General features: G+C 34.1%; 1 long non-coding RNA gene across 2 annotated transcripts in view; it reads right to left on the minus strand.

Annotated features, from left to right (window-relative positions):
• LOC107397542 (uncharacterized) overlaps positions 1–26,596 on the minus strand; it is a 106,767-nt gene that overhangs the window by 40,453 nt on the left and 39,718 nt on the right. For both annotated transcript variants that reach the window (XR_001574629.2, XR_010336291.1), the window contains exon 4: positions 17,370–17,407. This is a non-coding gene — a long non-coding RNA (uncharacterized LOC107397542). The remainder of the gene's footprint in view (positions 1–17,369; positions 17,408–26,596) is intronic.

Here is a 26,596-nt window from a genome sequence, read left to right on the forward strand (position 1 = left end):
AATAATGTTTGTTGTTTACAAAATAAAAACCCAGTTTTGCGATTTGCTCGATTTTGAAATATTTCAACAAAAGCGCGTAATTTGTTTCATCATAGTCAGGTGATGGGAAAAATACAATTTTTTCACTTGAAGTTTTTTTACTTAAGTTTTAATAAAACATTGTAATACTGAATTGCACTGCCCAGTCAGCGAGAGTGCTTATTTTCGCAAAGTTTGGGAGTAAAATCCAGCTTCTTTGACCTTGTCAGCTTTATGGAGCAAAAGTGCGAGTAGCATTTTAATATTAATAAGACCGTAAAAAGTATTATAATAACATGGAATTGTTATTTTTTGGAAGAATGTTAAAGCGGTATTAAATTATGCACCCCGAGAGGTCCCCATTCTCATTTCATTCTGTTTATGGTGAGGCAAATCGTTTATCAAATTTAAGCTGTTATTTTTCATCCAATATAGATCGCATTGTTGCAGACAAAGGTTACATAAACAGCATGTGATGTGAACAGTAAATCACAGCGCTTTGGAAAAGGCGATTACGAGAAGCAGCACTACCGCCGTCTTTATATTTCTGGTCAATTTAACTAAGCCATATCGGTTTATTCCTGATTGGTTGCGATCTATGGTGTTATGATTTGAAACAACGCGATTCTAAACTTTTATCGCAGCTTCACTGCCTTTATTGCCGGTCAGTTGAGATTGTGTGGTTCATTTTACGTCCAAGTTATTACGTATCGCACATTATTGGCTTTCTGATGCCACGGAATAAAATTTAGATAGCGGCAAGGAACATCCACCAGAAATAAATTGAACCGATTCACTCGTCATTTCAAAAACTGTACGAGTATAAAACCCACACATTTAATATCCTTGTTTGGAGAAAATAAAATTTAATAAAGGTAAAAGCAGAAAGATAAGGATCATAAATTTCGATTTTTTGCTAACGCGGTTTGCTGAATCAACAGTTTCTTTTAGCGTGTCCACCAACGAACGGCAAAGTTCTAGATGTGTGTGCAAACTTTGTTTAAAGAAATATAAAATCAGTTTTCCTCCAACTTTGTCGTCACCAGTGGTTAATTGAGTCAAGAGTGGGTGGAACCGAATTCTAATTCACTTTACGACTTGAAGACGAAAGAAAATAGCTTTGTGTAGGTTTAAAGTGAAACAATTTTCTCCGACTGAAAATAAATAGAAATCTCTTGGAAATTTGGAAGCAGCGAAAAAGATTAATTTTTGCTAAACTGATACGTTCATTTCCTTGAGCCACTCTTGCAATTTTTTTTAGTTTTTTATTATTTTTTGTTTATCGCTGGCCAAAAACTGACAATTTGCCTTTCGGTTACTGATGAGGAGCATCTTAATTTTTGACGGGTTACGGCATTAGATTAATTATTATTCCTGATAATTTGTTATTGATCAAGAATTTTAAGTTCCGTTGATTTTCCCGAAGGAAAGCTTTCATAATTTCCGAACATGTAATTAAATTTTATAGCCGTCTTTAGATAATTAAATTTTGTTCGACTCTGCCATATCAATATTGACTTTGAACTTCTTAATATTAATATAAAGTATAGGGTCCGTTGCAAAAATTCATATTGCGTTCGCTCTCGTATTTAGGGCAAGTCGATCGGTTCAGCTTTTCTGTAATCAAACGAGCGCTGCAATTTTGTATTTTTCTTTCTAATTTTGCATTACAAAGAATGTGCTTTGAGCTTCAGCCGGCTAAGTAAAGGGTACTTATGGCGGAATTATTGGTCTTAGAGTGGAAGTAATAAGGCAGTATGCGTCGCTTACGTGTTGGTAAGCTGAGGATGCAGTAATGAGTTCGCTTTGTAAAAATTTTAAATAGGAGTGCAGAGGCTTTCAGAGAGGCGCTCTTGTAAGTTTATTGAATTAATTAAGACTTTTCCCCGGATGAATACTAAGTAATCCTTTAAAATATTGTCCATTAAAATTCTGCAATAGATTTAAGTGTTAATTCCCCAGTCAGGTTTTCAATTATGAGAAACACGGTGGACGGGCACAAGTTCGCCCTTGGGGCAATACAGAAGAATAACGGATGGCAGTTTGTGAATTCTATTTTAAGCCAAACTCATTTTATGTCTCTTTCAAAACAGGACTTATTTTCTGAAAGCGGCGCTCGTCCCAAATATAAGGCGCTTTAATAGGATAAAAATTTTAATATAGCTCCACTTGGAAAAATGAACACAAATTCACCTGAAACTCTTACAAATAAAATAATCTTTTAAATGCAAATCTGGAGGTGATGTGGAAAGCAGCTTGAGAAATTTATCGATTCGGCGCCGGAGATATTAATGTTTCGCTTTTCTGACTCCGAGAAAAGTTTCATTAGCAACAGTTCGAGATTTCTCTTGACGTCAAGCGAGTTTATCGTCTGCTTTTGCTTAACAAATAATGCGAAAGTGCGCATAACTCATAGTGATAAACTGATAAGCAGTTTGGCCGAAGCTGTAATATTAAGATAGCGTTTAAGTGACTGTTACAGTAACGCCTTCCATGACTGATGCGGTTGCCTTGAGGATTTCTCCACCTGCTCCCTGTTAACTCCATTAACAGGATTCGGGACTAGACGCCCTTCCGAGGGTTAAACATTTACCACTCTTTGCATTTTTGAGGAGAAAATGGCTCGTATTAACGGTAGCATTGTCAGATTGACGAAGGCTCGGATTTCTACCGGAGCTATGTCAGCCGCCAATCCGATTTGAATAATCCGGCTTGAAAGTGCACATGCACACATTTTCACACGTTCCATGACATTTCTCTTTTCAAGTACTACCGATGTTACTTTCGCAGGACAATGCATGTCATCGCATTTGTAAGGAGCGACCATTCATGATACAACTTCTGCTATCCAAACCGCAGCATAACTCATGTCCAAAATACGGTAGAAACGTATTTTTTTTTGTTAAGACATAAACTGTTCTCTATTTTTTTCACTGTGAATTAAATTTACAAGACAAATTGAAGGTTTTTTTACAAACAGCATTTTATATCGACAATCGTATTAAAAAAATAATTCTTTTGAAAAGAATTTGTCTCAAATGTAAATTCTTTTCTGGTATCTTTTTTTTTGGAATGTTTCAAACTATTAAAAGCAATATAAAATAAATAAAACCTTTATTATCTGTATTATTTTTATATACGTATAATCATTTAAGCTGCCACTTCAAGTAGTGATGGGTCCATCAAAGCATGATGACTCTCTTATGGCTTATGCATAGCTCAACTTCGAAATAATTTGACGTCGTAAAACGGTGAAACAGTCATGATTAAAACTTTTAACGTTAATCAAAACAGGATGAAGTCCTGTCTTAAAATTCCAAGATGGAACAAAAGTTTGGTCTAGACATTATGAAGTACAGTAGATTTATACTTTGATTATGGTCGTAATTTTCGTAATATTTTTATTTCGTTTTATAAATTTGAAGTGCAGTCTTTACACATGAGTGGCGTTTCGTGTAATGTAAAATAAACGGTGGACACGCGTGTACCTAATAATTTGTACCAATTAAGTGACTTTGAGAAGGGTGGGACTATTGATTTATGGATATTGGAATGGAGAGAAGCGCTGACGAAATTTGGCCCAATTGTGTGATTCGAATGTCAACATGATGCAAACAAAGGCCGGCCGCAAACAACGGAAAATTTCAAATTATTTAGTTCGGCCGACTTTGTAGTCAATGAGTTTGTTAAGAAGCCTGACCGCATGGAAAGAGCGCTGGTGTTAACATTTTTAATTGCCTGTTTTAATTTTGAATATTTTTGTTGACTTTCCTCTTTATAAATTCAGCGGTTGTAATGATAAACCAATATTTGGTTATTTGTTGAATGAAAAAACAATGTCGAGTTCTATGTATTTTACAAAACTTTTTCTTTAGATGTTTGTTTATTAATTCAAATTAGAGTCGCGATTATTATCCGGTGGAAATCATAAGCGATTCTCTGATATCAATTTGTTGAAATTTTCATTGGGGCCCATTTTCTTGGCGTCAACGATGGATCGATGTGTGCTTTGTTCGACTTTATCGGCGTTCCATCTAAATGAAAATTTAAATTACCTCGAAAGTCACATCTAAAAAGTGGATACTTAATATCAGAAGGAAAATATTGTCATTCCGAGTACACCTTCAATATCTTAGAATTCCCTCAAAGTAATTTCATATTTTGCGAGCGAATATAAACATAAAATGTGCAGAAATAACAAGGGAGAATCTCTCCACATTTTAGTCTATTGTTGTTAAAGGAATGCGAAAGCAAAATAAATTTAAAGGCCTCCATCGATTATTATTTCTGCCCGTCAAAGTATTTTTATTCGTGAACCTTGGATCCGGCGATCCTCTTGGGAAATATAAACTGTGCTAACCTGTCTTTGCTTTTGTACCAATTAGAGCCAAAAGGTATACGGCGTGAAAGGAAACACAAAACTTTACTTAACCGCAGATCACTTATTATTAGGAAACAGGAATAAACACTGAACGTTAATAACATCGACCCGAGAGCTTGCGAAATATTTTAATTGATGCACTAAATGCGATAGGCGTTGTTATTAAAAACTACAGTAAATTTTAGACGGTCCCATTAAAGAGATCCTTCCATGTTAACAAAACCAATTACGCCACGACAGGATGCATATTAAAACCATTCGTAAATCCCTCAAATCATAATTCTTAGCGGCGGTTTCTATTCTACCACTTCATTAGGGAGGAACTCTAGTTAAAATCGATAAGTTTGAAGATGAAATTCGACGGAAACCGCCCCATAAATTGCCAAATGGCAATAAAATTACAACTTAATTGTTCCAGACCGTATCTAGAACACCTTCAAAATCGCGATAAAATTTTAACACCCTTTGGATAAAAAATAATTGCACTTCCAATTAAGGGACGGATGAAGCCACACGTTTTTCGCAAACGTTTTATTCTTCGATTGCTTCCCTACAAAAGGCAGTAAACTGACATAATAGAATAATAAAACTTGGAAGTGTCGAATAAGTAAGCTTTCCTGTGTTCGAGGGTGACACTCTTGAATGAAGCCAGAACAATTAGCTCGGGCTGGAGAAACTGTTCAGTGTTCTCTCGCAGCATTCCTATTGAACGCTTTCCCATTGAGAACAGAGCAGGAAGGCTGCGCTTATAGTAGAACTTATTGCACTGCAGCTATCGCAGCTTCACCTGACAGCTATAATTCTCAATTAGAGACCTCAATTACTACGTAACAAACCAGTCGTAAATTCATACGAGACCATAATAATGCGTTTATCAATTACTTTGCGACACCGAAATCATATAAAACAGACCCTAACTCGAAATAATAGCGCAGCTTGTAAATTTACAAAATTGCAATTCAATTTTCGCCTGCTATTTTATTAAATGATTGCTGGCGTGGTTAACAGTTAATAGTAACGAGCCAAAAAAATGTTAACAAGAGACAGGTACTTAAAAACATCATGAATATATAAAAGGGAAACCATAAATTGTTAAACAGTTTTATTACAGCCGAGTTTACACTGAAAACTTTCAATAAGGTGTTATATTTAGACTTTCTTTGGGAAAAAACACTTGGGTAAACTTTTCTATTTAAGTGAAATTGTGTAAAATACGTTTCAGACGTTGCTTTAATTTCTCTCCAACAAAAAGAATCTTTTCAAGTTATTTTACTGCTGATCTCTTCAATTCAAGTAAACGAGCATGCAAAAACTTCTCTAAAGTTAGATAATTATGTATTCGTTCGTCGTTTTGCTTTTAGAAAAAGTGTTTGACAATATAGGACTTTTTTGTCATTTATATTTTTGCTCGTGTTTGTGTTGATGCCAGCAAAAATGGTGGATGCGCCGGGTTTGCAGACGTGTAAAAACAACTTTATCCAAATTGTTAAAAGTAATGATGTGAATTACGAGACAATTGCTTTGTGTAATGTTATCAGAAAACGTGTGCTGCAAAAACAGCAATTATATTTTGCTCCCACACGGTTAATTGTCGACACGGAACGGTCGGTTTGTCCGTCTCCTTACAGAATGGTTTAAGGAAGGTCAGGCGGCGTTGACGAAGGAAATGTGACATTTTGTACGTCCTTTATCCATTTCAATCCGTTCCTCTTTATTTGTAAGCATTTTCGTGGAAAAAATTTTAAGTTGGAATTGGAAGAAGCAATCGGCTGAAGCCGAATCAAATCGTTTCTGTTACACTTGAATCAAATTTAAAGTAATTACCAATTTACTTTTAACGCCGGTTTTAATTATTGCAATATGTTTTTTGATTCTTTGAATAATAATCTCGTAGCATATTACTATTGTGGTGGAGTATCGGTTCGCGCTTCTAGTTTGTAGTTGAAAATGTAAATTTGCATTTCAGTCGGTAGTTTGCACTTCTCTTTGGATATATTAAATTGAAATTTGCGCACCTACAACACTTTGTATATACATTTCAAAGATATAAAACTATTTACATCAATAATGAGCATAAGCTTTGTATATTTAAAATTGTACTGTACCATTTTTTGCTCAAAATTATTCATTTTCCCCTAATGTAATTAATTTTAAATAAAGGAAGTACGTTTACGCTTGTGCGCCCTAATTTTCTACTCTTGTCTAAGATACGCAATTTACGGGCTTTATTTTAGGTACTAAAAATGATGAATGCTAGCAAGTTCTATTGCAATTATACAACCAACTACCAACTACTCGCACACCACAAACAATGATTTGTGAAGGTTTACACTGATTTGCATAAAATCACAGTTCGAGTAACATTTATTTATGCGTGATGTCTATATTTATCCGTCAAAACTGCAGTGGTTTTATTTAGTGTATTTTCATGTACTTTTTAAAATGTTTTCGTAGTACGACATTTGTACGTTATGCATATTTGTTGTCGTATTGAAGGATAAATAAACTGCACATTTATTGCAAAATCAAGAAAACGTAAACATTTTTTAGGGATAAATTATTATACAAACTTTTCTAACACAGAATTTAAGCTAATATGGATTGTCACGACAGAATAGAGAAATCACACATAGGACTGTCTAAATTCATTGCAGCTAATACCAGAAATAATTAAACTAACGAAATAAAAAATTTGAAAAAAGAAAGCACTGTAGAATAAAATTCATTCCATACTTTTTTTCTCTGACTAATTTGCATTAAAAAACATTCCAAAATTACCTAATTTTGGCTATTACTGGAGGGAGTATTAGAAAATTTGGTCAAATAATGTTTGCAAATTCAGTAGGAATATTAGAGCTAATGTATAATATTTTTGTGGCAGTTTAAGTTCCCTTGAAGCTATTTTTAACTTTTCCCGATTTGTGCGGCTAGATACTCTGGGGTGAAATTCATAACATCTTCCCATTCGGCGTGCGTTATATATTTCTGTGTATAATAACATACCGTCAGCAAATTGGACCGCGCGTGTTATTTTATTGGTAACCGTATTTCCCCCAAGAACAGAATCAATATGTGAGCCGATATCTGTGGCGGCAAATTTTTTTCAATAAACACCATAAATAAGAAGCAACAAAAGGCTCTGGTTGAAGTCTCGAAATCGGAGGGTGCTAAATGGGGCCTTTCTGGCGACTGATACAGTATCTGGGCGACCGCCGCCTCTTTGTCATGGCGTGTCGTTTACGGTACAAACAACCAAAGGCTTCCCCATCGCCATGACAACGTGGGGGAGTCGCGAAGCACCCCCTTAATAAAGTCGCTGCCGGGGGATGACTCGGCTCCGGACTATAATGTCAACTCCAAGTCAATTGTTACGGTAAATATTAGGTGAAATATTTATATCCTCACCTGTTAGCTCTTCACAACGTCCAGAGCAAATCGAGGCATCGTTGCTTCCCTAAAATACTCAGAAATAGCTCTACAACAATCGGCACGTTGTTCCGTTCCACTGCACCTCATCTAAGCCGATTTGCGCGGATTTGCCGGAGACATTGTACTCAATTTTTTAACGGAAGGCTAATTTAAACCTATAGTAATTCCGCTAAAACTCGGGATAACGCTGAGAGCTCTCCTCCGAAAAAAGTATTTATTCGCAGCCTGAGAAATCGACATTTTCTGTCTACGCTTGTAAGTTTCCAAATACGTCAAGTCTCATTTGCAACTGATACTTTGAAATAAATACGCGGTTGTTGGGGTTTACAACAGAAAATCCGAAGTGACGTTTCGGTTACTAAATAAGAATAATGTTTCATGTCTGTTCTGGCGGATTTTCAGCGATTGCTCCTTTTACGGAAACATCTATTATTATTTTTATTATTTTATTTGGTTGAAGAAAAACATAACGAGAAGTCTTAGATGTTTACTTACGTGCGGAATATGAAATTCTTCTCTTATTGAATAGGTGGAGTCCTATTTTCTATTCTCTAGTTCCTTGTTATTGAAAATACTGATGTCTAATTGGAAAATTCTTTATTGATGCGTAAAAAATTCTTTCGAGGAAAACAAGGCGTTTACGAAATAGTTATACAGCCTACGTCAGTGAAAATGCATTTTATTATTATTCCGAAATTAATTAATTCAATGTTTTAAAAAAAAATATATATATATATATATATATATATATATATATATATAAAATATATATTTAATAAAATAAAATGGTGGATGCGCCGAATTATTAATTAAAATTTTTTTAACTCAAAAACTAAAAGTCGAAAGCAAAACGGTTTGTCCTAGTGAATTCAGCGAGTCATTTTCTGTATTGCACTGCCATTTTTACAACACTACCACACTCGAGAACTTGGTGAAAAAATTATTTATTAACTTAAAAAATGGTGGATGCGCCAAATTATTTACTAAAAAATTTATAACTAAAAACTAAAAGTCGTAGGGCAAAATGGTTTATTCCAGTGAATTCAGCGGCTCATTTTCTGTATTACACCGCCGTTTCTACAACACTACCTCACTCGAAGACTTAGTAAAACTTATTTATTAATTTGAAAAATAGCGGACGCGCCGAATTATTAATTAAAATTTTTTTAACTCAAAAACTAAAAGTCGAAAAGCAAAACGGTTTGTCCTAGTGAATTCAGCGGCTCATTTTTTGTATTGCACCGCCATTTTTACAACACTACCTCACTCGAGGACTTGGGAAAAAAATTATTTATTAACTTGAAAAATGGTGGATGCGCCAAATTATTTATTCAAAAATTTATAACTAAAAAACTAAAAGTCGTAGGTCAAAACGGTTTATTCTAGTAAATTCAGCGGCTCATTTTCTATATTACACTGCCATTTCTACAACACTACCTCACTCGAAGACTTATTGAAACTTATTTATTAATTTGAAAAATAGCGGTTGCGCCGAATTATTAATTAAAATTTTTTTAACTCAAAAACTATACGTCGTAGAGGAAAACCGTTTGTCCTAGTGAATTCAGCAGCTCATTTTCTGTATTGCACCGCCATTTTTACAACACTACCTCACTCGAGGACTTGGGAAAAAAATATTTATTAACTTGAAAATGGTGGATGCGCCAAATTATTTATTCAAAAATTTATAACTAAAAAACTAAAAATCGTAGGTCAAAACGGTTTATTCTAGTAAATTCAGCGGCTCATTTTCTATATTACACTGCCATTTCTACAACACTACCTCACTCGAAGACTTATTGAAACTTATTTATTAATTTGAAAAATAGCGGTTGCGCCGAATTATTAATTAAAATTTTTTTAACTCAAAAACTATACGTCGTAGAGGAAAACCGTTTGTCCTAGTGAATTCAGCAGCTCATTTTCTGTATTGCACCGCCATTTTTACAACACTACCTCACTCGAGGACTTGGGAAAAAAATATTTATTAACTTGAAAATGGTGGATGCGCCAAATTATTTATTCAAAAATTTATAACTAAAAAACTAAAAGTCGTAGGGCAAAACGGTTTATTCCAGTGAACTCAGCGGCTCATTTTCCGTATTACACCGTCATTTCTACAACACTACCTTACTCGAAGACTTAGTAAAACTTATTTATTAATTTGAAAAATAGCGGACGCGCCGAATTATTAATTAAAATTTTTTTAACTCGAAAACTAAAAGTCGAAAAGCAAAACGGTTTGTCCTAGTGAATTCAGCGGCTCATTTTCTGTATTGCACCGCCATTTTTACAACACTACCTCACTCGAGGACTTAGGAAAAAAATTATTTATTCACTTGAAAAATGGTGGATGCGCCAAATTATTTACTAAAAAATTTATAACTAAAAAACTAAAAGTCGTAGGACAAAACGGTTTATTCCAGTGATTTTAGCGGCACATTTTCTGTATTACACCGCCATTTTTACAACACCACCTCACTCAAAGACTTAGTAAAACTTATTCATTAATTTGAAAAATGATGGATGCGCTGAATTATTTATTAAAAAATCATAGCTCAAAAACTAAAAGTGTAGAGCAAAACGGTTTATTCCAGTGAATTCAGCGGCTCATTTTCTGTATTACACCGCCATTTTTACAACACCACCTCACTCGCAGATTTAGTAAACAATTTATTTATTAACTTGAAAAATGGTGGATGCGCCAAATTATTTATTAAAACATTTATATATATTTTAAAAAATAAAAATATATTATAAAATGTATGATTATAAATATATATAATTTTTTATGTTCATTTAAAATGTACAATGTGTGTTAGAATAATTTTTGTCAATGAATTTCTCATGTAAATTAGAACCGTCGCTTTAAAAAACTAATGACAGACACCGAATTTTACGATTTTCCATTTATTATGTCTTCAATTCGAAAATAAGCTTCGTTGATAAAAGTTTTTTCTTACACAGTGTATCAATTTAATTACATTTTAAGGAAATTTTTAAAATTAATTAATTGACAATTTGTAAATTTTACAACTGAAAGTTTCGACAGTTATTGATAGAATAAAATTGAGCAGAGCGACACAATTTTTTTATTTGTAAACCAATTTCAAAGGTAACTGGATGAAAATCATCTTAATTAATCCAAAACATTTTGTGTTGTTTAATAAAAAAATAAAATTTCGGGTTTTTATCTTTTTTTAATGGAATATTTATTTACCTTCATTGTCGGCGATGTGTTAAAACGATTGCTTACAAATTTGATGTGATTATAGGGTGGTAAATGAAGCTTGCATGAAACACTTAATTTATACTACCATTTCCTGTTGTGTAAATATTCCATGCGTACGATAATGTCTTTAACCCACCTGTTGCATAAATAACTATTGAACAGTACAACTTTTATTATTTTACGACTGGTAAAATGTGATAAAGTATTACTGACAAGAAAGTAGATGGAAACAAATGGGCATGCAATTTGGATGTGATGACTGCTTATGCCATTATCGCTAGTTGCTTTATTAACATCTTGGTTTAGTGGATGAGTTAAACTAGATTTAGGTAGTTGTTTACAAACATGAAGTACTTGGTCGAGGCACATAGTTGTTAGTCAGGTCTCTATTGCAGATAAAGTTTAACGATAGCGTACTGTAATTAAATAGCCAGGTGAATGCCAGTCGTGCGTGTACAATTTCCCTATTTTGATGACTTACGTTAGTGCTCCCAGAAACGAGAATTAACTTGGGAAATGAATTTTTAATAAAAGGAATGGTGGACATATCTTTTAGTCCAGGCGTCAGAATTATAATATTCCTCTGGCTTAATGAACGATCAGGAACATTGTTAAATTTTACGTTTGGAGTGGATGGCTTCATTGGTGCTTAATCAAGCTGATGGACGAGTGAATGAGCGTCCGAAATATTTACGATCGCAATGTCTAGACTCGTCGGAGGGCACTAAAAAATGATGCAGTTTCCTCAAACTTTCAAGCGCGATAACAAATTATCGAAGCGGAATCATTTTATCGAAAGAGAGAAAATGTAGACAAGCGTTATTCGAGAATAATTGCGGACGCTCTTGCCTAACGTTCCACAAATACGTGGCGCCGCCAAATCAAATTAAGTCCCAAATTAAAGCAATTCAAGACAGAAAAGCAACAATCCTCAATTTAATAACAAAAAGCCACGTCATGTACACTTCAATTGTAATAATTACTAACAAGAGTTCGGGCTTTAATCCGCAAGCCGCCCTTCCACGAGAGTAATTGGGCTAAGTGGATGCCGGCTGGAATTATTTTGTTTAAGTGTTTTCATTAAAGTTTATGTAAACGGTAGGCGCAAAAATTGGTTGCGTCAATAGCAGCGTAAATTATCGACGGATTTCGGGCGCCTTTGACTTGCTCATTTTCGGTTTTCGGTATGATTGTACAGTTCAAACCAAACGGGAGGGATAAATATTGACACGGATTACTCAGGAGTCCGTCTTCTCGAGCAAGCTCAGATGCGCAAGCACACAGAAACTGGGTGTTTATACTAGTCATATTTACATACTGATGATCAAATCGCGGTTGTATTGCCCTAGGTAATTTAATTCTTGACGTGCTTGAGAACTCCATTTGTACGTCGAACTTTCGATAAACTCCATGAATTTAAACAAACGCGTGTTCACATTTTGACTTTGATGCTGGCTGTCAGAAGCTGTCCCAGCTGTTCCAGCTTTAAATTTTTGTAATGTACAGAGTGTACAATTTGCAAGTAAATTCTAAATTTGCTTCTCTCTAAAAGTAGATTAAATTCGATATTTTTTATCGAGTTTGTTATTGTGAATGCAGCAGTACTCAATTTTATTGAAATTTTCCTAGAACTAATACAAACTTTTCGAAAAGTTGTCCACTTTATACTTAACAGATGACCTTTTTTCCCCAAGTTGCAATCTTAAAGGAGTGAAATTTTATAACTATAAAATAATACAATACTCGGCCCTGATGCAGTAAAGCCGTGAAGATAAGGTTTCTTCATGGCTGTAATGGAATTAAGTACACCATATAAAAATATATTATGGTGCAACATTGTACGATACGATGCTGAACTAAATTTATATGGTCATATAAGGCATCCAAGGAAGAAATTAAGTCACAACGAATTAAAAATAAATCGTCTGCACACTTACTGAAATAAAATATTGCTTTCGGGTTATTTAGCAATGATTTGTGTTTTTAACGGAAGAACTGTGAATCAACCAATTTACAAACTAAACAAAAGTTTGCTAAAGTGACGAGCTAAATTTTCTCTAATAATAATTTCATCGCCTGGTACAAGCGTTCAATAATAAGTAAACGTCTCATTAAAATAACATTAATTTTGCTTGTACTAACTGTGGAACAGCGTTTTGCATGCGGAACTTGAGGTTGATATTTAAGATCTAATAATTGAACTTTAATTGGTGCTGTGTTAGTAAGGCGAGAGCGGAGGGAGTAATAACTAGTAGTCAGGAAAATGTTCAGTCCAAGTGGACTGGTTTTCATTAATTCGGTTTTAATGCTTTAATAACTTGGTTTTTTCAAAACGTGTTAAAACTAAAATATTAAATATTTGCCTAATTAAAGCCCAGAGTGATTGAATGTGAGCCAACATTGTGGCACAGGGGTCTGGGAACGAAAATTTCGCAATTCTACCATTAATTTAAACGATCGTGTCAATATTAGTAGATATAATTGCAAATGCAGCTGGAGACAAATTTGGGTCATTTACATGATTGAGTGTATGCAACAACGGAGTTAATGGAATTAAATCGCTTCATACGTGAAAATCTTTTGACTTGGCACGAGTTCATTGAAAGCGTTTAATCTGTGAAAGAGATTAATTGCTCCCTAGATTGATAGATAATTGCGAAAAAATGATAATGAGTAATCGTTTTCGGGCGCTAAATAAAAACTAAAGCGTTAATCGAAAATATCTCATAAGCAGGATCCTGTAGTCCCCGAAGGCGCTCATTCAATTAATCGGAACAAAAACAGGATCGCAAAGTCCCTCAGTGATTGTCTTTCCAGTCACAATTCCCACACTGAATTATTTTTCGTTTAGGACGCTAATGAAATATTGCTGGATAATTCAAGAGCGGTAAATGATTTAGTGAAAAGATACAACCGGCCAGATGATTTATGGCCGCACATAAGATCATCTAAACGACAAACATTTTAATCGAATTAACCCAAAGTGCTTTTTGTGACGATAAATGTGTTTTCGAAGCTGAAAATATGTTGCAGACTGGATCTGCGGTTTTTGTCTTTTTACCAAACGATGTTGATTTGGCATTTCTTCGAATAATTTGAACCGCTTTCAAGCAAATTGTGCACTTCTAGCATCTTGAACAAATGGGTGATAATTAAATTATTACATTAGTCTGCCGCGTCTAAACGACTCCCTAAAACTGTGTCAACATAAACTCTAGCAGTTCCAATAATTAAACTCAAATTGCTAAATTAAACTTTATTGTATCATTAATTTTACCAGCTACCCCACATTAAAAGATTTATTTCATCACAAACTGCTAATCGCTCTGGCTAAATGTCTGCTCATGTTTTAAATTAGATTTTTAATATACATTTCCTGCATTGTAATCGAGTTTTTTAATTTTGTGTGTCCCTTTTGAGGGGAGCACTTTTGACTCTCTTTGGAGGAATAGTCCTTGAGCTTTTCTTACTTCTTCCTCTTCCGTCAACTGCTCAATATGTTGAAGTACGTATGCACAAATTTATATCAGCTGGAGTACTTTCCTTATGCTGGCAATAAGACGAATGCATAATATTCCATCTGTCAGGAGTAATAATTCACCCTTTAAATTAAATACGACTCCGTCACTTTAATAAAATTATTGACGTAAAAATTTAACTGGGACACCTGTGCTTCTTTCACGAGAGTTCGCACAAATATGAGAAATGTGCAAGTTGCTAATGCCTCAGCATAATTAAATTTGTGTTAAAATAAATGGCTCAAAATTTGTTGGCACTTGAATAAACTAGCACCGAGTTACCTAAACAATTCAAACAACTAACGTTCAAGCGTCGGAGAATTAAAATATAATTGCTGTTTGCGTTTAAACAAACCAACGATAATTCACATTGATAAATTTTCAGCAGCTGGACGTTCAGCCACAATTCGGATTTTTTTTCAAGCTGATCATTTCAGTTTCCTAAGTTTGCTGATAAAATCGCTCTGTGATTATAACGTAATTACGGCGCTATCACCAATTTAAATTTTTATCTAGATGTTCCTAATTAAGTCAATGTCAATAATTTAAACGAACCAATTGTCAAGTTAGTGCTTTGGTGCATAGGAATTTGCATTATTTGCAAATACTCTCCAACCCTATCATTTTATGTCACCTTTCAATTAACAATGCAAAATCCAATTTATCACTTAATAATAAATGAAGGTGGATTTTGTTTAAATGTTTAATGTTAACTGTGCAACTAATCAATAATTTCCAATTCCACTATTATAAGTAATAAATTGCCCTTAATCGGTTAAGCGAATTCGTAAAGGTTAACACAATAACTTTGGTGTCGGAGCACAGCTAATTACTATACCACGGAGACATGAATCATCCTAATGGCTGGGATCATCAACACTCACCTAATTAATCAGAAATGGGGTGGACCGAAACTGTTCCTCGAGCCATAAAACTTTGTAAAAGTACACCCCAAACTGATTTAAAAAGCAAACTTTTTTAACCCTCTCGGCGAACTATCCGAATTTTCAACAATGCTCGAAATAAATATCACGTAAAAATTCTCGGATGTGGGGATCTAGGACGGTTTATATTAAGTGTGATGACATTGCTTGATATATTCACTAATGCAACCCATTTTGTCAGTGACAGTTATAAATTATGCTTTTTAATACGGCGTAATACCCACATATTACCATCACGAAGTGTGTAAAGGATCAGTTACATTTCATACACCCAACCTAGCCCAACCTAAATAATTTTATTAATGAATATGGAAGAATTCAGCGGAGAAAAACGCAATTAAAACCACATCACCGAGATTTTAAAAGATATTTTCTACGGCATGAAGCGGTTTGGGCAATTATGTGAGAATTTTAACTAAAATTACATAATATGTGAATTTCTAGACTGACCACGAAGCATTTCTTATTATAAAATTATTATATCATTTTTTTTTCAAATTTATAAAGAACATACAGCTGATTTCCTTAATAATTTTAAAATTAAAAAAATGAGGGTTTGAAATGTGATATTTGGCAAAATCAGCCAACACAAAAGTCAAGTTAGTCAATATTTTCTTACTTGTTGGATATTTAGTTCCTTTATTTTTAGGCATCTGCAATGAAACTTCGTGTCGTTTTTGTAATTTTGTCATAAATTCTTGATTGTTCCGTTATTATAGGAGAAATCAATTAATCGTACGGGGCTTTTGAATATTTTAATCAATTTCTAATTTCACTCAAAGTCTGGATCAATAATTAATAAGTTCGCTTTCAGAAATTACTGGAGTGTTTCCTTAAATTAAAGTTTTCGATAATTTAAACCTCTGTTAAATATTAGCGTTACGACGGGAAGAGAGGAAGCGGTCGTTATTCATTCTGCAAATCGCATTATGAGTCCCTCGAATGTAATTCTTAACCGTTTTGCAAATCGATTTAATTAAGGAAATCAGGTGAGCGTCCACCCTTGAATCTGTTTAGAACAATTTGGCGACCACAATAAACCGTCAAGGGAAAAAATGAGCACACAAAGACCCCGATAAGCAAACAATTAATCTCTTTCATGGCAGAGCTTTGTTAAATTTACAGTGTGTATTTTGCAGAGTGCAGAAATGTCAGCGTAGCGTGGGCTCGTTTTTTCCCGCCTAATGAAAGCTCCATCTAGTAAAGTGTTACGTTAGTGACAAATAGCGATGGCTGAAGGGCCAGACTAATAAACAAAAGGGTGTGCTCTTTGAAGCAACAAACTGCAGAGATATATGGAGTCATATTCTGGCAAGGCTTCGGTCCAGGTGATCGATGCGACAATTAGTTTCGAACGGCCGATGTTTTGCCGTGATTGAGCTTGGGGTGATGGACGGTCTTCTGCTTGCCAGAGGCACGCCTCTCGCGAACCTACGCTTCAACAAATCCGGCATCATTTATTTTCCCACATTTAATAACCACCAGCACGTTTAGACCAAAATAAAATGAATATCAAACTGGTGTACAACTGCCATTAGATAAGTGGGGCATCGTAAACGGAACGCTTGAGCACATTTGCATTAGGCGAAATTAGGCGCCGAACGGACGCATTTGCAAAATTTTGGTCCAACAAGTCTCTATTGCAAAATGAAAATTAATAAACACTTTTTGTAATAAAAAAATCACATCGCGATTTCGCCGCATAATCAGTTTATTTAAATGACCTTTTATTTCAATTTTTGTAATACAAGGATATATTAATATAAATTTATTAGATAAACAAGAAGCAATTTGTAGTGGTAGCGGAGCAATTATTACCAACTAGGAAAAAAGGAAAAAATACTTACATCTAGTCATATCAGTGGTCCCTTTACCAAAAAATAACCTGCAACAAAACATGTAACATAATGATACAGGTATTACCATTTTTTTTAATTATAAGACACTTTGTATAGTCACACCTCACATAGTTAATATTAAAATAAATGAAAATACTTTACACTTAAAATATTACTTCTACTACAATTTTTTTAAACCTGTGTTAAGATCGTAGTAAATCGCTCAGAAATGACCCAGCCTTACAATTCATTTGTACGTTTAGTTAAAAAAATAATTTAATTGGTAAAGTTACCGGAAAAGCTACAGTTTTATTTAACAAATAAAGTGTTTTCAAATAGAATATTTTAGCTATAAAATTATAACAAATTTTCTACCATTGAGTCTTGTAATTTATTTGTAATTTACAAATCTTATAAGTATTGGCTCAAAAGAATATTATACCATTAAATAAAAATTGTGTTATTATAAGTTCGTTTTTTTAAGAATATAAATGCTAACCCAGTATCGCTTTACACAAAATTTTATTGTAACTTTGAATAATTACTTAATGACTGAATGGTAGCTTAGTTCCAATGAATCTAATTCTCAATTAAATTTTTAATTTAGTTTCTGTAAACCTAAACGTTTTTATTTCAAGCTACATTTGCTGTACTTAATGTTTTTTTACTATGGAAAAATTTTTTTGTCTGTGGTGTAGATAACTCTTCTATTGTTATAATAAATACGGAATATCTTTGCTTTTTTATTTATAATAAAAAGATTAAACAAATACGTCTCTTAGTTGTAACGTTCCGTATTAAAATTGATGCAACAAAATACATGTTGCCTCAATGGAGAATTTTTGTGTTCCCATGAGCCAAATTACTTGTTATTTAAAACCATTAGATAATCAAGAAGATTAACCGAAAGAAAATTTGACAATTTTAGAAATTCTAAAGTTTGATCTTACTTAAAAGCACGAATTAATTCGAGTTTAGCAACAGACATTTTTCCAAAAAAAATTTTTTTTTGTCGATAACCTCGGTTACAATATAAGCCATTACATATTTCTAGTGTAAACTCGCAAAGTTCCAATATTTGCTCAAAATTTAAAGGTGGGATACTTTTATTAAATATACTTGTAGATTTAATTGGAACAATTACGAATAATGTGCCATTTGGAAATTTAAAGTAAATGGCAGCTTAACCCTAACTAATTTTATTCTCAATGAAATTTTAAATTTGTATTCTGTAAGCCCCCTTTAATCCTTTTAATTTTAGGCTACATTTGCTGCACTTAATATTCTTTTTTACACGGGAAAGCTTTATTAATGCTACATTTATTTTAAAATTGATTTTTTTATGCAGATTTTTAGTTAAAACACTCTGTATTTAAATTACGGTATAAGTAACGCAAAATTACATGGTTATGTGTAAGAAAATGATAAAGCAGAAAATGTCAGCATGTTTGCAGGTAAAATAAAATTAAGTGTCTTGAAATTTGTCTCCCAATTCACCTCCGCAACATTATAAAACTTTTTCAGCATGTAAGAACCCCTCCTTCTCAACATTCCTTATTTACTGCCAGGGAAAACTTTTAATTCGCTATTTTACTGTTGATAAAAATCTTTTTATTACACGCTTCTAACACAGAAATGCGCACTCGTTACCGCTTACATAACACGAAAGAATAAAAAATTCAGCATTTTCTACACCGTGAACTTTACGTTTTACGCTTCCGCCGTAACCCCAAACGTATTTCATATGAAATGACAGTTTGCAGCGTTATGTAGATGTGTAGCAATAGCTTCAGCCAGTCCTGTACTTGTGAAACTTGGTGTAACCGACAAAACCATTTCATCTGACTCAAACTCAATTACAAGTTGTCAGTGAATTGTAACTTTGATTCGTCGATACCGCGCGGAGGCCGCCGAGCTCTATCTATGGCCATTATTAGAGGTGCAGAGCTCCTCTTTATGTTTTGTCATTTTATCGATTATTTTCCAACAAACGACATAATAAATTAACTGGTATAACGCTGCTTCTTGCTAACGCTTCCTTCCTGTGCAAACAGACTTCGCAATTTGATGCAACTTGGCCCGAGCTTTGCTGCGAAAACACAGGATGTGTTGTGAAATTTCACAAGGTTTTTGCTAATTTGGCCGAGTACTGAGCCGATTTCCAAATGAAGTAAACACATGCCTAAGTAGATCATGAGCAATAAAGCACTATCTGCGAGTATTCATGTGTGAACTTCACCCGGCGTGCTTCCTGCTATGAACAACCGAGAGCTTTTCAATGGCCAGAATTGCAATATAATGTAATCCTGATTACACATTTCTAATTCTGCAATATTATACATGCATTTGAAAGCAAGAATTCTAGTAATAAATCTGTCAAGAGAAATTATTACTTCTGGCTAAAGTTTAAATTGCTTTCCCACAATAAAACATTTCATGTTTGTTTCTTAACACAATGATATTTCATTTGAAATTATATATTGTTCGGTTAAAATGAATTGAAACAAAATTAGTGTTTTGCCAGCAGGCACTTTACGCTCTTTATTTACGTGTTATTTTATTATTACAAGTGCAATAACGTGTGGTGGCTTATATTGATCAGGGAACTTTTAATAACGTTTACATTTCAGGAAAGTTGCTCTTTATGCATGGACGACTTTATTATCACGAGTAGTTAGTGTTAGTTATTATGGAAGATGTGAAAACACCACTTTTCTCTAATGCTTGTTATTATTCCACTATATCGGAACTCATTCAACCAATTATTTTTGAAACAACTAATCGGAATATAAACAAAAAGCAAACAAGGGGACAAACACTATACATCGTATAATTAGTTACAGTTAAAAGGTTTATTATCACAGCAAATATATCATTGTCGCATCGATTAACGAATTTATCTATTATACCCCGTAGCTAGGATTAAATTTAGTAGCCAACACAATAGACTAGATACAAATCTAGCCCAAAGAACGAAGTATGGCAAATTTGTACTAAAACCTATCTTTTCATTCAGGAAAATTATGTTGCGTAAGATGCAATATTTCGGCGAGTTTTTCTCTCGTTTCATCAAAAAGAAAGTCGCCGGTAAACACAATATTGCTTTTCCTTTTTCTACATCATTTCATTCTTGAAGCCTAAGCCTAAAATATCAATACTGTGGTGGGGATAAACCCCAACTATACAATCTAACTCAATGGTGCTCATTGAGGCTGTTCGGATTATTGCTCCGAAGCAGTCAACAGAAACCGACCTTGAAGTTTCTAAATCGGTTTGAAATTACTGTTTCAAACACGCCGAGTTTCCCATCGTCTTTGAATACATTTATCGTCGACCACGCAAACCATATTTCAAGAATGGAAGTAATTTTAGTGGGCATTTCGTGCTAAATTATCCAATCTGGCTCAATTTTACAATTTGCAATACAAGAAGTTAATAAGTAAATCGCTTTCCGGGTTTTTGCACCAGGTGTAGCGTGCTGTTAGTGCTTTTCTTGTTTGAAATTTTTGAGACCTGTTTTGCTAATTTTTCTGCCCACAGTGGATTCGAATATTTCGAGTTTAGATGAAGTTATAAAACAAAGGTTTTGGTTTTTAGATCGATGGTTTAAAAATTTGTTGCCAGAGCCGTGGAAAGCGGGATCAAACGGCGCCGTTCCACTCCGATGCTGCGTTTACGTAACACTGCAATAAAAACTGCATTATGACATCCGCTAAATCCGTTTAATGTCGGCGATATATGCAGTCCTCGCGTGTATGACAATGAATCAAAAACGCGTTAAAATCGCCACAGCATGAAATTCTTTTGACGCTGTAACGTTTGATTTAATAGAGTCGCAGAGTCTGCTGCAGCAAGTTAAAACGAACTAATGTGTGCGATTTGTCATAAAAGTGTTATCCAAGGTTTGGTCAGTATATGAGTGAGTGACTCGGTCAGTTTCTCAACAAGTCGACGGGCCGTGAAATTAAGTACGAGCAGCAAAGCCCACCTCCGCTGCACCAGATCATCCAACTCCCCGGAATTCTACTGAAGCCACACCACTTCATATCACTCCAAGAACATGTCATGGAACGGAAAAAATCTATGAAGCGACCGGATTTCACACACGGTTTAGCTACAAAAACAGGCCGCCCAGCCCTTTGAGGGTAATTTCTGCAACGAATGCAAATGTTGTCACAGAAAATATTTTCAATAAAGTGATTCCAAATACGGTGTAAATTTTGATTTATTACCACCGCGATTTTAAATAATTTAATAAAATGGGACTTGGGAGCGGAAGGAGGCGAAAAAGCTCGCTAAAGACGCTTTTAAAGCTGCGTTTAACCCATTTCGTACTCCACTTTCTATGTATCGATATATCCGCGAGCAAAAAAGCTCATGCATTTTACATTAACACGTACATTATATTAACTTGAAGATCGTGTTGTGGATGCTGGAATATTCCGATATGGAAAATCAAACCGACAGCTACATTTCTGGTTTGGAAAAATTCTTGAATATTATTTTTTCGGGTCGTGCTGTAATAACCTCCCGGCTTTGCCTCTACAAAATTAAATTGTTTGTCAAAGCTTTATGTAACAGTCTTGCAATTGAGTGTACATCACGTTTAATAAAAATGTTTCGTGTAATAAAAGTTAATTTGTCATGTTTATTATGTTTTTAATTTGTTCGAGAGTGTGTGAGAGTGCGTTAGTCGTTTGCTCTGAAAGGGCATTAATATTAGTATTTCTTTAATTACATGAGCGGGTGTTTGACTAGAACAGTAAATAACACACCCTTATTTATCTCGGAAAGCTGGGTGTTTGTGATTGCTAAACTCCGACATTTACAATACCATATTTTTAGAAGTTGTGAAATTGCAATTTAACTTAACAAACTTTACACATTTTACAATTCGGACAAACCAAAGTGCTTCTACCAGCTCCGATTCTAATTATAAAAGTACAGCTCATTTAGTCAAACGCAATTATGGCAACAATTTCAGTGAATATGTTAGTAACCGGTTAAGTCCACCATGAACATATCAGTAAAACTTTCCAGCATAATTGCAGGGATTAAACTCGTGAGTTTCTTCTTAATTTCAAATGTTTGCAATTAGTGTGGAGTAATGTTTTATTATATGATTACTTAGTCTGTTATCCTCCCAGACAATGATTGCAGAGTTCGAGGCTTCGTACTTGTAATTTGAAACTGTGTTATTTCCACTTTAGAGAAGCAATAAATAGAATCCTTGTTAGCAGTTCCTTTAATATTAAGGAAAATAATTTTTCTGTTGGAAACAGTTGTCAAAACAATGAGCCGCTATGGAACAGACTTTGCCCATGCCAATCCACGTGACATACCGACCGACCCGTTTATAATTCCCACGTGATTTCAGTTAATTACCACGTCCCGGAAACAGAGACCAACATTTTCTCCCTTGTTGCTCCTATCTGAAAATGATACTCAATTGAACGAACTTTATACTTGTAATCAATACCTAACAATATCAGCCAAGTTTTTGCTATTACGCGCAACATGCTGGAACACGTGAACTCACCTGGCTTGTTCTAGTTAGAATTTCATTAATTTTGTACAACTTCTTTTTGTGTTCACCTAATGGAATGAAATCCTACTAAAAGACCTGAATTTCATTTTAAAAAGTCGACCCTTCTATTAGCATAGTCGCGATTAAACGCAAATTAAACTTGTACTTTTGTAAGACATCATTTAATTTTTGGCTGTCGAAGAGCCAGCCTCGCAGGTTCTTTCCTGATTAGTTTTTCAATTTAGGAGTTTTACGACGCGACCCGGATTTTTAATTAATGATAAAATTGTTCAGATTAAATGACGAAATCAACCACAAACCAAATTGGTAAAGTCCTGGATTGTATTTTACAAAAAAAAGTACTAAAACAATTCTGGAACTGGTCTTAAAAATCAATCTCTAATGTCCATTATAAGAACAGATAACCGTATTCCAAAAATTTTGATGAAAAATATAATTTAATTTTAAGCGAATTCTTGCTTCAATTTCGTATTACAGCCAGGGTAGATTATTAAGTAATTACTTTTCGGGTCAATCTCTATGTTCCTACCATAATTAGATGGTAATTATTTTATACCTTGTATTTAAAGTTACAATTACTTTACGTCCTTCACTGAAACATTAACCGCTCTGACAATTCCAGAAATGTAACTACCTAGTTTTAGAATTAAACTACTTTGCATCTAAGTGGTATGTATGTACGAAACAAAAAGGAAATGGACTGAAAATGTAGCGTGATTATTGTACAAATTTTGGCACAGAAATCTAATTTTCGTATACGGGTATGTAAAGCACGAAACGAAAAAACCCACTGAATTATCGACAAAATAATTATTTGGAAAACTGCTTTTAAAAGTTAATATATTTTTAAGAGGTATTTGGTAAATATTTTAAACCATAACATTTTAGAAAACAATTTTTTTAAACAAAGAACGAATTAAATAAATTCTGTTATTGTCCCGGCGCATCCACCATAATTGCAATTGACATCATATATTTTTTAAAGCGTTTATACACTTTGATACTTACAAATGATACTCACAAATTGTTATATTTGTTGTAAAACATGTTATAGTAATAGTGCTTGTTAGTTTTCTCATATAAAAAAATATTATAATAATTTAATGAAAGTGAAAGCTAACAAAATTTTGTGTAAAAGTTTGTCTTAACAAATAAAAACAAATTTAACAAGGCTGACTTTTTGGAGCCACTTTTATGAACACCTACCCCTTGTGAACTCCCAGGCACCTAGATTTAACCTCGTACTTCTTCAAAAAAAAATGTAAAACAATTTGTATTTATATTTAATGTGGAAATATTTTCGCGTATCTACGATTAGACAGAACATAAATTGTTGTGACTTGTGTTTGCCAATATCCATTAAGATTCTTATCTAAAAAAACGTTTTAGTAATTAATAATTACAAGTATAAATTTAAAAAAATAACTTTAAATGCGTTCTCTAACAAATAAAAAAATATATAATTATCCCGGCGCATCCACCATAGTTGCATTTGTCCTAATTTGAAGATTGGGTCTAACCTCGTACAATGCATATTGGCGGTAAAAGTAATGTTTATATTTCTCTGTAATAAGCGTAGTACATTGAGCAGGTACGAGTACAACACTTGTATTACAAGTATGTTGCACTTTGTGCTATTTGTGTTAAAATGGTGTTAGAACGTGGAAAGAGCTTCGTCCACACCATTGTTATTATGCGACTAATAATGGATATTTATGAAGTAAGTAGATGTTAATAACCGAAATTCATACGGGTCATTAGTGTACTGGGTGGTTCCGTCGTTTTTATCGACCTTATAATGGCCTCTTAAACATTACAAATTGGTTTCGGCAGAACTAATATTCCTTATATGGGCGGTTAAATTTGCATAAAATTTGCATTTAATTTGAGCGTCCGTAGTAAAAATTCACTTTTTTCACCGTTAAATAGACAAATCGATTGAGCACACATATTTTGAAAAAGCCCCGAAGAAAGAGCAAATATTGACAAAATTTATTGCCACTGATTAACGGTGATTCAGGTGGGTTCTTATTTGCATTCCGAATGTTAGAGTCGTCCTTTGAGAGGACGATGTAAAAAATTAGAAGCACAAAGCGCGGTATTAATTAAACCAACTGTCAATTCAATAAAATAACAGAGGACTTTATTTGAAAGAGCAGAAACCAACCAATCTCTAACAGGTCGCCGGATTGGCAAACACGTATCTCTAATTAGTGACCGGAATTTCATTTGCGATTAGAATAAATAAAACTCATTTGATTCGCACGAAGGGTCCACTGGGTTATGCATATGTACGTGGCTGTTTTACAGAATAAATATAAATACGAGCTATGACCCTGTCCGCCCGGGATACGGCTCACTCTCCTGACAGAAATGAGTGCGTATCAAAGAATAATAGCGCCTGCAGTAATTGCATTACTCGCGAAAAATAAAGCCCATCTATTACCGGCGTAATTAACTTAAAAATGGGTAAAAAACACAAAACGACCTTCAATTAATGGTAATCAATTGCGCCAGCTTCAACTGCGAGAGCTTTATTGCTGCGGAAATTTGCACAAATGAAAACTTTAGCGCCTGCATTAAAAAATCAAACCGCCCACAGAAACACAAATGTTGCTAGTTTTGATTTAGTTAATGACAATTTTAAACGATTGTATTTAATTCAATTGTGTTATGATTTTATCTTTGGATGTTATTTAGATTAAGCTAACCAAATAAACGTTTCTCATTGGATTAACTTGGAGCTTTTTTAACTCAATATTCTCGAGGGACTCATCTATATTCTTTCACTAGTTCAATGAAGCTCTAAAGCTCGATTGCATTCATATAAGCCACATCGAATAATCGCAACATAAACAAAAGACTACACAATGTTCTTTTAGAAATTTATCCTTATCAGCACTATCAGAAAAAAGCGCCGAAGCTCCCACACACTACGGAAAGTAATTTAATCTTGCAATAAATTTGTATATTCCGCTCCGTTTATTTTCGAAAAAGGAAACTATTCTGTTGACTAAGCTTACAGTGATTAATTACTTTTAGCGGAATTACCTACGTACTTTAATAAATTAATACGATTTCATTATTTGGTGTAAAAATGCCCATTCATTATACTCGTAACTACTGAACATGTAAATGGGACAACAGCTATAATGCAGATTGCATAATATTTCACGCAAATAATTTTGGGTGTGAAACACATGTTATCAGCACGTGTACAGGAAATGTAAATAAAAATGTACCAGCTTTAAATAAATTCGTTAAGTCTTTGTGGCAACAAACAAGTTTGAATTTCTTAATTTTTTTAGAGAAATCCGCGTCAAGCGTTGTAAATTTAGCGCCGCAATAAAACGCAAATACCACAATGTGTCGAACGTGAATTGTGATGTCGATTCGTTGCTTGTAGTCGAAAGTGTGCGATTATTCATTTACTTGTGAAAAGTTTTCAACGGCTTTAATGCGCGCTCTCGTAAAGTTTGAAATGATACAAAACGTAAGACCCTCTATATCGGCACAAGTCTCCATTTAAAAATTATCATTTTCATTATCTGGCTACTAATTGCGCCATTACCATTGTAATTATCGTGGTAAGCGAGAGGGGAAACGAGTACAACTTTGCAACGAGAAAACATTTCGCTACAGTCCAACTTTTAAATGTCTTTTCGCTCTGTGGTTTCGCACTAAAAAC

The sequence above is a fragment of the Tribolium castaneum genome, chromosome 1, assembly GCF_031307605.1.
Source record: "Tribolium castaneum strain GA2 chromosome 1, icTriCast1.1, whole genome shotgun sequence".
Taxonomy (NCBI): domain Eukaryota; kingdom Metazoa; phylum Arthropoda; class Insecta; order Coleoptera; family Tenebrionidae; genus Tribolium; species Tribolium castaneum.